We start from the raw sequence: 15,157 nt of genomic DNA on the forward strand, positions 1-15,157 counted from the left end.
TTGGAATGCCTTAAACATCTTGGTACCTGCGGTCTCACTGTCTTTCAGTACTGCGCTGTTGTATCGGCCAAGATAATTCACCCCGAGTCTGAGGTTCAGACTCTTAGCCTTCTGAGGAGTGCTGTCAGCCCGAGTGAGTACTGATAACGGAGCCACATAGCACCTAAGATCTGTTGACATTAGAGCTAGTGATGAGATAATGAATCTGACTTGAAACTCTATCAGCTCACTTTCAACAAATAACTTCAATGAAAATCTGCTGTGCAAAAATTGTTGCTACGATATAACTAAATGAAAAGCAAAGTACTTTGCAGATGCAAAAAATATATATATAATTAAGTTTGATGTCCATACACCGGGATTGTTGAACTACCCAACTCATTCCTCTTGCCCCAGCTCTTAAAGCTTGAATCATTCACAACTTTATCCTTAACTTTTAGACATGCTAGTGAAGATTAGATGCACATCTTTCAGATAAGAGGTGATTCTATCATACAGAGGAAATAATTTAAAACTCGAGTAAAAATGAATAACAAAGATTATGCTAGAAATTCTGCTCCTGATACAAATACAATTTTTGGCTTGTGCCTGTTCCGTAGTGCAAAAGAACGGCATAAGATCATATGTAGACACAAAATGCTGGAATAACTCACCAGACAGGCAGCATTTCTGGAGAGAAGGAATGGCTGATGTTTCAGGTCGAGCCCCTTCTGCAGTTCTTTCTTACACATAAGATTATAAGTGATAGGAGCAGATTTAGGCCATTCGGCCCATCATCTCATGGCAGATCTATCTCCTCCTCCTCCTAACCTCATTCTCTTGCCCTCTCCCCATAACCTCTGACACCTGTACTAATCAAGTATCTATCTATCTCTTCCTTAAATATATCCACTGACTTGGCCTCCATAGCCTTCTGTGGCAAATAATTCCACAGATTCAACAACCGCTGACTAAAGAAATTCCTCCTCATCTTCTTCCTAAAAGAACGTTCTTTGAGGCTAAGATCTCTAGTCCTGCACTCTCCCACTACTCCACATCCACTCTATCCAAGGCTTTCACAATTCTGTACGTTTCAATGAGGTTCCCACTCACTCTTCTAAATTCCAGTGAGCACAGGCCCTACTCATTCCTGGGATCATTCTTGTAAACCGTCTCTCCAGAGCCAGCACATCCTTCCTCAGGTATGGTGCCCAAAGTGGCTCAGATGTGGTGCCCATAGTTTCACTAAGCACAAATTCAAGGTGTGCGATTAGGTTTTGCCCATTGAGTTATGGTCTGTTTCTTTGCCAATGACTATTAAGTAACACAAAGAGTCCACTAAACTATTGGCCAACAAAGATTAAACAAAATTAACAGACAATTGCAAGTGAGTTACAAATAATTGGGATTGATCTTGCTATAATTCAGCCCTCTATACTGTGACATTTCTGAACCATTCGAGACTTTGCCTCTCTCATGCAGTGTTAAACACCGTCTCAATCAGTCTATTGAATTACAGTCCCATAACTCAGTCGCGTCCAATACATTAACGGCGACCACACTTAACTAATTGGGAATCCAGATGATGGAATTGCAGTCCTGATTAGGTAATGAAGAATGAGTTCTAAACACCATTATTGTCCATGTGATCACAGCACTCACTCAAGATGGCATGTGTGTGTGTGTGTGGATTGTAACATTTCCTTCTACTTGTTCATTAAGTGGCATGACAAAAAGCAGAGTATGCAGGTGTTTTTCGATTACCTTGATTGCTGAATGGTGATAGATGTTTGGTAAGTAAATAGCCACATGTGAAGTATATTTATCTGTAGTTTGTGTGTGAATGCAAGCTATTTTCTGCTAAGGTTAGTACAGTGTTGACACCTGCTGCTTGCCAACAAATTCCATTGGACAACATTGTTTAAGCTCATTGCCAATTGTTTTCTTATAAGGAAATGTATTTGTTGAAAAGTAACCAGTATAATTTAGGGCATTTCAATATGATTGAAAACAGTCACACTTTTGCTTTGCTTATGAACCAACATTTCTGGACGCACCATGTCCTACCTCCTGCCTGGGGAATCTCTGTGACCAGCTCAATGCTTATTGCCAGCTTAGATCAAGCACAACCTATTCCTTTTCTCCAGGGTTGCTGCCTGACCCTCTGAATTACTCCAGCTTTTTGTGTCTCACCAGCATCTGCAGTTTCTTTTCACACATTCTGCAGAGAAAGACACAAAGCACTGGAATAATTCATTGGGCCAAGCAACATCTCTGGAGAACATTGATGGGTGACACTTCGAATGGGGACCCTTCTTCAGACTCATTGTGGTAGGGAGGGGGGGGGGAGGTGGAGAGTAAACTGGAAGACAGGAGGGACAGGACAAAGCCTGGCACATAATAGGTTGATACAGGTGAAGGATGTAATTTGATATGAAGATGGTTGGACAAAGACCAGAGATAAGGTGAAATAGCAGAAGGTGTGTGACAAAGTCCCACCTCCTTTCCTCCGACATTCCCTCCACCACCACCACCACCACCACCACAATCAGTATGAAGAAGTGCACAGACCCAAAACGTCACTGATCCATGATCTCCAGAGATGCTGCCTGACCCTCTGAGTTACTCCAGCACTTTGTGTTTTTTTTTGTTAACCAGCATCTCCTTTTCTCTAACTGGATCGCATGCAAACAAAAGCTTTTCACTGTACCTCGGTACACATGGCAATAATGAACTAAACTAACCTACAATACCTTTGGTCTCTATCTTTCTGCATGTGACTTCTTCTGGGATAAAGGTACTCACTTCAATAATATAAAACAGATGGGACTCATCGCTCTGGAAAGACCCATTCTGTTAGGCCGCTCTTTGTCTTTCTCATAGAATTATAAAATCACACAGCATGGAAACAGGCATTAAGCTCACCTGTACCACAGACATTAAACAGGTTGTTGGGTTATAATATAGTTGTAACTAATAACCAAAGTGTTTTGATCAATTAAGTATCTGTACTCAGCTTATCTAGTACAGTATGGGTGTCAGAGATTAAGGGGAGAAGGCAGGAGAATAGGGTTAGGAGGGAGAGGTAGATCAGCCATGATTGAATGGCGGAGTGGACTTGATGGGCCGAATGGCCTAATTCTGCTCCTATGAGCACAAATTCAAATGGTGTCCATGTTCATTAATGGTAGAACACATTGATTGGGGTGCGATATATAGGCATAGAGTGATAGTGTGGAAACAGGCCCTTCGGCCCAACTTGCCCACACTGGCCAACGTGTCCCAGCTACACTAGTCCCACCTGCCAGCATTTGGTCGATATCCCTCCAAGCCTGTCCTATCCATGTATCTGTCTAACTGCTTCTTAAATGTTGGGATAGTCCCTGCCTCAACTACCTCCTCTGGCTGCTTGTTCCACACACCCACCACCCTTTGTGTGAAAAAGTCACCCCTCAGATTCCTATTAAATCTTTTCCTCTTCACTTTAAACCTATGGACAGCAGTGCGGCAGTCAGTCGCTGGTGGGGTGTAACAGAGGCCAGTGCTTGGGCATCAGCCATTTATAATCTACTAGACCAAGTGCAGACCCGTCGGGTCTGTTTCCCCAACGGCGTTTGCGGGGGGGCGGGGGGGCTGCAGCATCACACTCACATTAACCACCCCCCAAACACACAGGTGGGGGGAGGGGGGGTGAGAAGAGGGGAGGGAGGGGAGAGGAGGAGGAGGAAACAGGACAGATTTGGGAGGGAAAGGAGAGCGGGGTAGGGGGTGAGAGAGGGGGATGGGGAGAGAGATGTGGGGGAGGGGGGATGGGGAGAGAGGGAGAAGGGTGGGGGGAGAGGGGAAAGGGTGGGGAGGTGGAGGGGGAAGGGGGAGAAGTGGAAGAGTGGGGAGGGAGGAGGAGAGGGGTAGGGGGAGTGATGGAAGAGGGACAGAGGGGTAGGAGGAAGGGGGCGGTGGAGAGAGGGAAGGGGGGTGGGGGAGAGAGGGATGGGTGGGAGAGGGAGAGGGGTGATGAGAGGGAAACATAGAAACATACAAATTAAGTGCAGGAGTAGGCCATTCGGCCCTTCGAGCCTGCACCACCATTCAATATGATCATGGCTGATCATCCAACTCAGTATCCTGTACCTGCCTTCTCTCCATACCCCCTGATCCCTTTAGCCACAAGGGCCACATCTAACTCCCTCTTAAGTTCCGATTGGACATATGTGAACATTGGGCATTGTGACATCACACAATGGATCGTTCACCAGAGGCAGGGGCTGGGGCTGCTTCTATGGGTGAGAAGCCAGTATTTTTTGAAACATTGGTGGGGGGGGGGGGGGGGCTGCTGCATAACACTCACATTAACCACCCCCCAAACACACAGGTGTGGGGAGGGGGGTGAGAGGAGGGGAGGGAGGGGAGATGAGGAGGAGGAAGTGGGACAGATTTGGGAGAGAAAGGAGAGCGGGGTAGGGGGTGAGAGAGGGGGATGGGGAGAGAGATGTGGGGGAGGGGGTGATGGGGAGGGAGGGGAAGAGGGAGGGAGGGGGAGAGGGGTGGGGGGAGAGAGGGGAAAGAGTGGGGAGGGAGAGTGGAGGGGGTGGGGGGAGAGAAGTGGAAGAGGGGGGGAGAGGGGTAGGGGAGTGATGGAAGACGGACAGAGGGATAGGGGGAAGGGGGCGGGGGGAGAGAGGGAAGGGGGTGGGGGAGAGAGGGATGGGAGAGGGAGAGGGGTGAGGAGATGGAGGGGGGAGGAGAGAAGGGGAGAGAAGTGGAAGAGTGGGGAGGGAGGGAGGGATAGAGGGGTAGCGGGAGTGGTGGAAGAGGGACGGGGGAGTGGTGGAAGAGGAACAGAGGGGTAGGAGGAAGGGGTGGGGGAGAGAGGGAAAGGGAGGGGAAGAGAGAGGGGTGGGGGAGGGAGAGGGGTGGGGTAAGGGGAGAGAAGTGGAAGAGTGGGGAGGGAGGGGAAGGGGGAGTGGTGGAAGAGGGACAGAGCGGTATGGGGGAAGGGGGCGGGGGGGAGAGAGGGAAGGGGGTGGGGTAGAGAGGGAAGTGGGTGGGGGAGTGAGGGTTGGGTGGGAGAGGGAGAGGGGTGAGGAGAGGGAAACATAGAAACATAGAAATTTAGTGCAGGAGTAGGCCATTCGGCCCTTTGAGCCTGCACCACCATTCAATATGATCATGGCTGATCATCCAACTCAGTATTCTGTACCTGCCTTCTCTCCATACCCCCTGATCCCTTTAGCCACAAGGGCCACATCTAACTCCCTCTTAAGTTCCGATTGGACATATGTGAACATTGGGCATTGTGACATCACACGATGGAACGTTCACCATTGGCTGGGGCTCCTGCAAAGGCGTATGTAAATGAATCCATTCCGATTGGACATCTGTGAGCATCGGGCATTGTGACATCACACGTTGGGGCTGGTGCTGCTTCTATGGGTGAGAAGCCAGTTTATTTTTGAAATATTGGGGGGGGGGAGAAGGATTTGATTAAAAACGTGTACTTAAACACGACGAAATGTAATGAGGAGCGGATACTTAGAAAGAAAAGTGAAATCTCTTCCCGAAATGGAAAAGATGTCGGCGATTCTGCGTCTGGTTTCGGAGTTGCAGTGAATCAAAGGAAGAAAGGCGGCCAGCAGCCGTCCATGTAAATGGATCCATTCCGATTGGACATCTGCGAGTATTGGGCATTGTGACATCACACGATGGAACGAATCAAAAGGAAGAAAGGTAGCCGGCAGCCGGACGGACGGCAGGCGACAGGCACACAGATAGATAGATAGATAGATAGATAGATAGATAGATAGATAGATAGATAGATAGATAGATAGATAGATAGATAGATAGATAGATAGATAGATAGATAGATAGATAGATAGATAGATAGATAGATAGATAGATAGATAGATAGATAGATAGATAGATAGATAGATAGATAGATAGATAGATAGATAGATAGATAGATAGATAGATAGATAGATAGATAGATAGATAGATAGATAGATAGATAGATAGATAGATAGATAGATAGATAGATAGATAGATAGATAGATAGATAGATAGATAGATAGATAGATAGATAGATAGATAGATAGATAGATAGATAGATAGATAGATAGATAGATAGATAGATAGATAGATAGATAGATAGATAGATAGATAGATAGATAGATAGATAGATAGATAGATAGATAGATAGATAGATAGATAGATAGATAGATAGATAGATAGATAGATAGATAGATAGATAGATAGATAGATAGATAGATAGATAGATAGATAGATAGATAGATAGATAGATAGATAGATAGATAGATAGATAGATAGATAGATAGATAGATAGATAGATAGATAGATAGATAGATAGATAGATAGATAGATAGATAGATAGATAGATAGATAGATAGATAGATAGATAGATAGATAGATAGATAGATAGATAGATAGATAGATAGATAGATAGATAGATAGATAGATAGATAGATAGATAGATAGATAGATCGATAGATCGATAGATCGCCTGGTAGATAGATAGATAGATAGATAGATAGATAGATAGATAGATAGATAGATAGATAGATAGATAGATAGATAGATAGATAGATAGATAGATAGATAGATAGATAGATAGATAGATAGATAGATAGATAGATAGATAGATAGATAGATAGATAGATAGATAGATAGATAGATAGATAGATAGATAGATAGATAGATAGATAGATAGATAGATAGATAGATAGATAGATAGATAGATAGATAGATAGATAGATAGATAGATAGATAGATAGATAGATAGATAGATAGATAGATAGATAGATAGATAGATAGATAGATAGATAGATAGATAGATAGATAGATAGATAGATAGATAGATAGATAGATAGATAGATAGATAGATAGATAGATAGATAGATAGATAGATAGATAGATAGATAGATAGATATAACTTGGATGAAGGTACAGGAGACTGCAAACTGTTTCTACCAGCTTCAAGAATAGCTTCTTCACAGCAACCATCAGGTTCTTGCACGGTACACAGCGCTAGCCTCAACAACTATGCCTTTGGTTGAACTAGAGACTTTGGTTTTGCACTATTGTGGACAGCTAAGCACCTGTCAAAGCAAAGCCACTGTTCGGTCTAAATGTCTGTTTTTATTTACATTTTTTAGGCCTATTTTAGATATGTTAATTTTAATTTTAAAACTATATGTGTTTATTCTGTTTTTATTAACTTCACTGACGGGAACTGATTGAGAAACAATTTTTTTTGTTCTTCTGTGTATGTAAGTACTCAGTTAAAATGACATTAACGTAAATACTGAATACTGGTTAGCTAGTATTACGGTTATTAATTTCTAGTATTATTGATTATTATGTATTCGTCCTGTGTGTAACCATGTTCACAGGCTCGTGAAGCTGCAGCAAGTGAGAATTTCATTATTCCGTTGTCGGTACTCACGGCAATTAAACACTCTTGACTCTCTTGACTTTTGCGGGGATGTTGACGACGCGCAGATAGTGTCCACAGCAAGCGGCGAGGAGGGCATGAAGAGAGGCAACAAGGGGGACATCGATACATTAAGCGAACGCCAGGAGTGATAGATGGAGCAATAACACACGGGAAAACAGGAGGTTATCAACTTTGGATGGAAGAATGGAAAAAGCAAATCACTCTTTAAACAGGGCGAGACCACAAAGTGTTCTGGATCTAGAGGATGTGGGAGAACCTAGCATGGGAAATCAAAAAGCTTTCAGGCACAGGAAGTAATTAAGAGAGCGAATGGAATGTTGGCCTTCCTTGCAAGAAGTTTTTCTGCAACTTTATATGACACCAGTATAACCACACCTCCTGGGGGCACTGCACAAAGTTTTGGTCTCTATATTTATGGAATGATATTATATTTACATTGGAGGCAGTACAGAGAAAGCTCAGAAAGTTGATTCCTGGGCTGAAGAGGCGGAGTACACAGGACATAGAACAGTACAGCACAGGGACAGGCTCTTTGACCCATAATGTCTGTGCCAAAAATGATGCCAAGACCAACTAGCCTCCTATGTCTGCACCTGATCCATATCACCCCCCATTCCCTGCATATCCATGTGCCTATCTAAAAGCCTCTTAAATGCCAGTAGGTTGAACCTGTGCCCATTGGACTTTAGAAATGTGAGAGTTAACCTTATTGGAACATGTAGATTTCTGAGCGGAACTGACAGACTGAATGGTGAAAGGATGTTTTCCAAGTGGGAATGACTAGAATTAGGGTCAAAATAATTAACTCCTGCCCATTGCCTCTAACATGCACCATCATTAAGTGCTTCGAGAGACTGGCCAGGGTGCACATTAACTCCAGCCTTTCAGGCAGCTTAGATCCACTGCAGTTTGTCTGGCACTGCAACATGTTCAGTAGAGGCAACATATCCATGGCCCTACACTCATCCTTGGAACAACTGGATTACAAGGGTAGTTTTTTAGTTTAGTTTAGAGATACAGTGCTGAAACAGGCCCTTCGGCCCATCGAGTCCACACCAACCAGCGATCCCCGCACATTAACACTATTCTACACACACTAGGGGCAATTTTACACATACACCGAGCCAATTAACCTACATACCTGCATGTCTTTGGAGTGTGCAAGGAAACTGAAGATCTCGGAGAAAACCCACACAGGTCATGGGGAGACCGTAGAAACTCCGTACAGGCAGCACCTGTAGTCGGGATCGAACCCGGGTCTGCACTGTAAGGCAGCAACTCTACCGCTGCACCACCGTGTTCCTTATGTTTTTTTACTGGTTTAGAATTAGGTTTATTATTGTCACATGTACCGAGGTACAGTGAAAAGCTTGGCTTTGCTCACTATCCAATCAAATCAGATTGATTGATCTATATGTAAATCAAGTCAATAGGTAGAGCAAAGGGGAAGGTACAGAATGCAGAATGTAGTTCTCAACATTGTAGCCCATCAGTTCCATAGACAATGTGCAATGTCCACAATGGGGTAGAGGTGAATCGGACAGTACCCTAGCTTATGGAAGGATGATTCAAAAGCCTGATAACAGAGTGGAAGAGTCTGTTGGTGCGCCTTTGAGATTCTGCACCTTCTGTACTATGGGAGCAGGGAGAAGAAGGAATGACTGGGGTGAGACAAGTCTTTGATTATGTTGGCTGCTTTTCCAAGGCAGCGTTAAGTGTAGTGTGAAGTGTCGATGGAGTCAATTTTCCTTTATTTCTATCTGGCAGTGCTTTTGACCGCATCTAGATTTTTCTTTCCATTTTCTTCTTGGTAATACATTATGAAAACGATACGACCAGAAATAGCAGGGATGAATGATTTTTTGTTTAGTTTAGAGATATAGCGCGGAACCAGAGCAGAGCGCAGAAGATTATTGGGACTCCGCTACCAGCCTTGGAGGGCATCTACCACACACGGTGCCTCAGGAAGGCCGTCAGCATCCATAAAGACTCCTCACACCCTTGTAATGGACTGTTCGAACTACTTCCCTCCGGCAGACGTTACAAGGCCTTCTACGCCCGCACCAGACTCAGGAACAGCTTCATTCCCAGAGCTATAGCGGCTCTGAACCGGCCCTGCTGAGTGCCCCCCACCCCCCCCCCTGGACTGTCTCCCTCGGATGGTCACGTCGCACAGACACATCTGCACTTTAGTCTGTTTGAACTGTTTTGACTATTTTACTGTTGTAATGTTCTTTTGACAAACCATGTTCTCGGGGTATCTAAATCTAAATTTTATTAGTTATTTAAGTTATGACATCGGATGGAAGCTGCAAACCAAATCTCGTTGCGCTTATGTGCAATGACAATAAAAGATATTATTATTATTATTATTATTAACAGACCCTTTGGCTGACCGTGCCGGCCAGCGATCCCCGCACACTAACACTATCCTACACACACTTGGGACAATTTACACTTATACCAAGCCAATTAACCTAAAAACCTGTACGTCTGTGGAGTGTGGGAGGAAACTGAAGATCTCAGAGAAAACCCACGCAGGTCACGGGGACTTAAGCTTGGTTAATACACTGTTGTTATGTGACTGAAATTGATTTTACCTGTATGTATATAGGTTATACAATATGTGATTATCCTCTACACTGTATCCTACTATTGGGTGAAATCGCATTAGTTTCTGTTTCTGTTTATAACCTGCTGACTAAATAACCTATTTGGCATTGGTTAGACTTTGCTATGAGTCATAAGTCCCGTCCCATCTCCAATTCATTAGCTGCTCTGAAGCTGTTGATAATTCCTTCTTTTCAAAATATAAGGGAGAGCCAAGGGGGAACTCAGTGGGTCAGGCAGCATCTATGGAGAGAGATGGACAGACGAAGTTTCCGGTTGAGAACCTGCTTCTAGACTGAATCTTCTTCTACACTGTTGATTCCTCTCCTTATTAATCCTTCAACTCCGCAAAAGCTTCACTTCGGAATTGCACTTTAAACCCCTATCCGAACTCATTCAAATTGTATCACTGTTAAAAACTTGAAAAATCAACCAATATAATCAAGGACTATTTTCATCCTGATCAATAGACAATAGGTGCAGTAGGCCATTCGGCCCTTTGAGCCTGCAACGCCATTCAATATGATCATGGCTGATCTTCCACAACCAGTGCCCCGTTCCTGCCTTCTCCCCATAACGCCAGACTCCGCTATCTAACTCTCTCTTGAAATTATCCAGAGAACCAGCCTCCACCGTCCTCTGAGGCAGAGAATTCCACAGACTCACAACTCTCTGTGTGATAAAGTGTTTCCTCATCTCCGTTCTGAATGGCTTACCCCTTATTCTTAAACTGTGGCCGCTGGTTCTGGACTCCCCCAACATCGGGAACAGGTTTCCTGCTTCTAGCGTGTCCAAACCCTTAATAATCATATATGTTTCAATAAGATATCCTCTCAGCCTTCTAAATTCCAGAGTATGCAAGCCCAGCTGCTCCATTCTCTCAGCATATGACAGATCCGCCATCCCGGGTATTAACCTTGTGAACCTACGCTACACTCAATCAATAGCAAGGGATGTCCTTCCTCAAATTTGGAGGCCAAAACCGCACACAATACTTCAGGTGTGCTCTCGCTAGGGCCCTGTACAACTGTAGAAGGACCTCTTTGCTCCTATACTCAACTCCTCTTGTTATGAAGGCCAACATGCCATTAGCTTTCTTCACTGCCTGCTGTACCTGCATACTGACTTTCATTGACTGATGAACAAGGACCCCCAGATCCCGTTGTACTTCCCCTTTTCCCAACTTGACACCATTTAGATAATAATCTGTTTTTGCTACCAAAGTGGATAACCTCACATTTATCCCCATTAAACTGCATCTGCCATGCATCTGCCCACTCACCCACCTGTCCAAGTCACCCAGCATTCTCATAGCATCCTCACACTGCCACCCAGCTTTGTGTCATTCCCCCTTCCCCTTCTCCCCCCAGGTAGAAGAGAAAGAAGCTTGAAAGCACATATCACCAGATTTAGGTACAGCTCCTTCCCCACTGTTATCAGAGTACTGAGCGGTCTTCCCATAAACGAGGGTGTAGTCCTGATCTTCCAATCTACCTCATTGAGACCCTTGCACTTTTGTTTTACCCGCACTTTCTCTGTAACTGCAACACTGTAACATTATACTCTGCAGACTAATATGTCTCTTTTTGCACGACCTGCTGTACCTGTGTACGCCTTGCTTCTACTCATGCCTAGTCCGATTTGCTTTGACTGATAGCATAGAAAACAAAGCTGTTCACTGGATCATGCCACGCATGACAATAATAAACAATACAATACAATACACGTGCAATATGAGCAAGACTTGAGACATGAGTCAGTGAAGACGGTCTTGTTAAATTAATGGAGTTCGAGGTACAGAGATGAGGGGAGTTGAATGGATGTTGATACTAACAGGTAAGTTGATATACTCTGTCTCTGTGGTAGGAGTTAGATATGAATCTGTTATCTGACTTGCTCCCAAACGACTCCACCACACACATCAATAATTTTCAGTTTATAATAAGCTAATAAGATTTCAGAAAGCAGAACCCCATCAATGATCTCAATTTTAATGTGGATGAATCAAGACAAATGGATTTTTTAATTAGAGGCTTGTACAATTCATTTTCTTTAATCGCTCGTCGTGTTCTTCAAACACAGTGAAAATTACTATGTAGATTCTACTGATTTATTTTATTGGAGTGGAAGTGTTTGAGGAAAATTATGACTGCAATTTTTTAAAAGAGAATCTAGATAAAATATTTGTTCAAATCTATTAATTCAGTTAACACTTATTGTTTTCACATTTCATTACTCATACTTTAAGGGCCGATCGCTGGAAAACTTATTTAAACTTCAATTTAGGTTGCACTTCTTAAAATACAGAATGAACTGGTAGATAGACACAAAAAGCTGGAGTGACTGAGAGGGTCAGGCAGCATCTCTGGAGAAAAGGAATAGGTGACGTTTCGGGTCGAGACCCTTCTTCAGAATGAACTGATAATTCAATTGAACTGGGTTGTATTCATGTATAGTACTTTCTTTGACTGGGTAGCACGCAAAACAAACGGTTTTCACTGTATCTTGGTACACGTGACAATAATAAACTAAACTGAACGAGGAGTGGGAGGGGGATAGGAAAGTGAATCAAGGGAGAAGAAACCCAGGTGTTTAGTTCAGTTTAATTCAGTTCAGTTTCAGTTCAGTTTAGTTTATTGTCACGTTAACCAGCCAGCAGAAAGACAATGCATGGTTACAATCAAACCATACACGTTGTACATGATAGGGGAATGATGTTTATCATAGTTAAAGTAAGATATGTTGCTGTAGGAGTAGAGATTTAGGAGTGTGGAGCGTTTGTGATATGTGACTTCTGTGGCGAGCACGCAGATAGTCGCCTGGGTTGGGCGGGTGGTGAGGGTTAGAAACATAGAAACATAGAAAATAGGTGCAGGAGTAGGCCATTCGGCCCTTCGAGCCTGCACCACCATTCAATATGATCATGGCTGATCATCCAACTCAGTATCCCGTACCTGCCTTCTCTCCATACCCCCTGATCCCTTTAGCCACAAGGGCCACATCTAACTCCCTTTTAAATATAGCCAATGAACTGGCCTCAACTACCTTCTGTGGCAGAGAATTCCACAGATTCACCACTCTCTGTGTAAAAAATGATTTTCTCATCTCGGTCCTAAAAGACTTCCCTCTTATCCTTAAACTGTGACCCCCTAGTTCTGGACTTCCCCAACATCGGGAATAATCTTCCTGCATCTAGCCTGTCCAACCCCTTAAGAATTTTGTAAGTTTCTATAAGATCCCCCCTCAATCTTCTAAATTCTAGCGAGTACAAGCCGAGTCTATCCAGTCTTTCTTCATATGAAAGTCCTGCCATCCCAGGAATCAGTCTGGTGAACCTTCTCTGTACTCCCTCTATGGCAAGAATGTCTTTCCTCAGATTAGGTGACCAAAACTGTACGCAATACTCCAGGTGTGGTCTCAGGAGTATTGCGTACAGTTTGTGTGACTGTATGTGACTGTAGATCTGCTTCTGTGGCGAGCACACAGATGGGTTGGGCGGGTGGTGAGGGTTATGAGTTTAGCTAATGGGGTTCGGGGGAGGAGGGTTGGATGGGAAAGGTGAATAAGGGGGGAGAACCCTGTGTGGACAGATGGGAGCGGGAAAGGAACATGGGGTGATTGGGTTACTTAAAACAGGAAAATGAAAGGAAATACTAAATGTAATGATCTGTAAAGAAGGAATTGGAGCATCCAATGTCACAATCATCATCATCACCATCATCATTGTTGAAACCATCAACGGGCACGGTGCCTTACAATGCTAAGTACGACAGTGATCGCAACTTCTATTGAAGTGTGGATGGCCGTCGGAGCTCATCCGCCCTTTGACAGGTCTGGTTTTTGGTCCTGCTGGGGGTCAACAGCCCCCTCCTCACCTGGCAAACCAGATGGAGGAGATGGTTTAGTCACTGACTATCCGACCATGGAGCAGGTAGCACAGGGTTACATGGTACCCGTGGCGGGAGGGAAACTCCCCCAGACCTGAACCCGAAATGTCACAAGCGAGTGAAATTTCACACAAAGATTACATCTACCAGCTCCAAAGACTTGACTCAAGTGCTAAGTGAGTCCACAATAGTTTCAATGTATATCCAAACACATTGGACTCTAAAATATTGCGTAGGCTTTTGCTGTGTGATTGGACTCTTTCCTGCCCACTCCAAAAATGTCTCAGTGGAAATAATGTAACTACAGCAGAGAAGAATTTGGCAGCTTCTTAATACAATTTCCACATAGAATTCATTGTTCTTGAGCCAAATTTACACTGCCACAGACAGAAATTTGGCACAAAAAATATAGCATATCAAAAGGTATTAATTACTAATCATCTTACTCAGAACTGAAAATGCAATCACACAAGCGGATTTATGAAGCATTTACTGGTGCTGCCATGCCTTTAGTAGTATAATAACCATTGTTATCCAAATCAAAATGTTCTTTTAGCTTGCTGTGAAAAATGTCATCACATATTTGGCACCATTGCGGTAATGCTCATTTGTTGCACAGTGATTCACAGTTCTTGAGATTTTGGATGTGCATGTAACAGTATTTTAATTAAGGGAGAGACAGAGAGACAGAGGGCAGAGCGCGGGAGTGACTCAGCGGGTCAGGCAGCATCTGTGGAGGGAATGGATAGGTGACGTTTCGGATGGATTTGCATTTACATTGTCACAGACAGAAATTTGGGAGAAATGTGCTTTGGGACGGGGAGTGATCGGGGGGCATAGGAAAGAGAAGGTGAGTGTTACCTAATTGTGGAGAATGCAATGTTCAACCTGTGTAGAAAGGAACTGTAGATGCTGGTTTACACCAAAGATAGACACAAAGTGCTGGAGTAACACAATGGGTCAGGCAACATCTCTAGAAAACAAGGAAGGGCGAAGTCTCGACGCGGGACCCCTCTTCAGTCCAAAGATGGGTTCCGACGCGAAAAGTCATCCATCCTTTTTCTCCAGAGATGCTGCCTGACCCACTGTGTTACTCCAGCACTTTGTGTCTGTCTTCAATATTCATACATTGGATTGTAAGCTACCCAATAGTTTATTTAATGTTACGATTATAAAGGAAATAAATTGTGTGGGTTTAAGTTATTATGGA

This window comes from Amblyraja radiata, chromosome 29, assembly GCF_010909765.2.
Source record: "Amblyraja radiata isolate CabotCenter1 chromosome 29, sAmbRad1.1.pri, whole genome shotgun sequence".
NCBI classification, from domain to species: Eukaryota; Metazoa; Chordata; class Chondrichthyes; order Rajiformes; family Rajidae; genus Amblyraja; species Amblyraja radiata.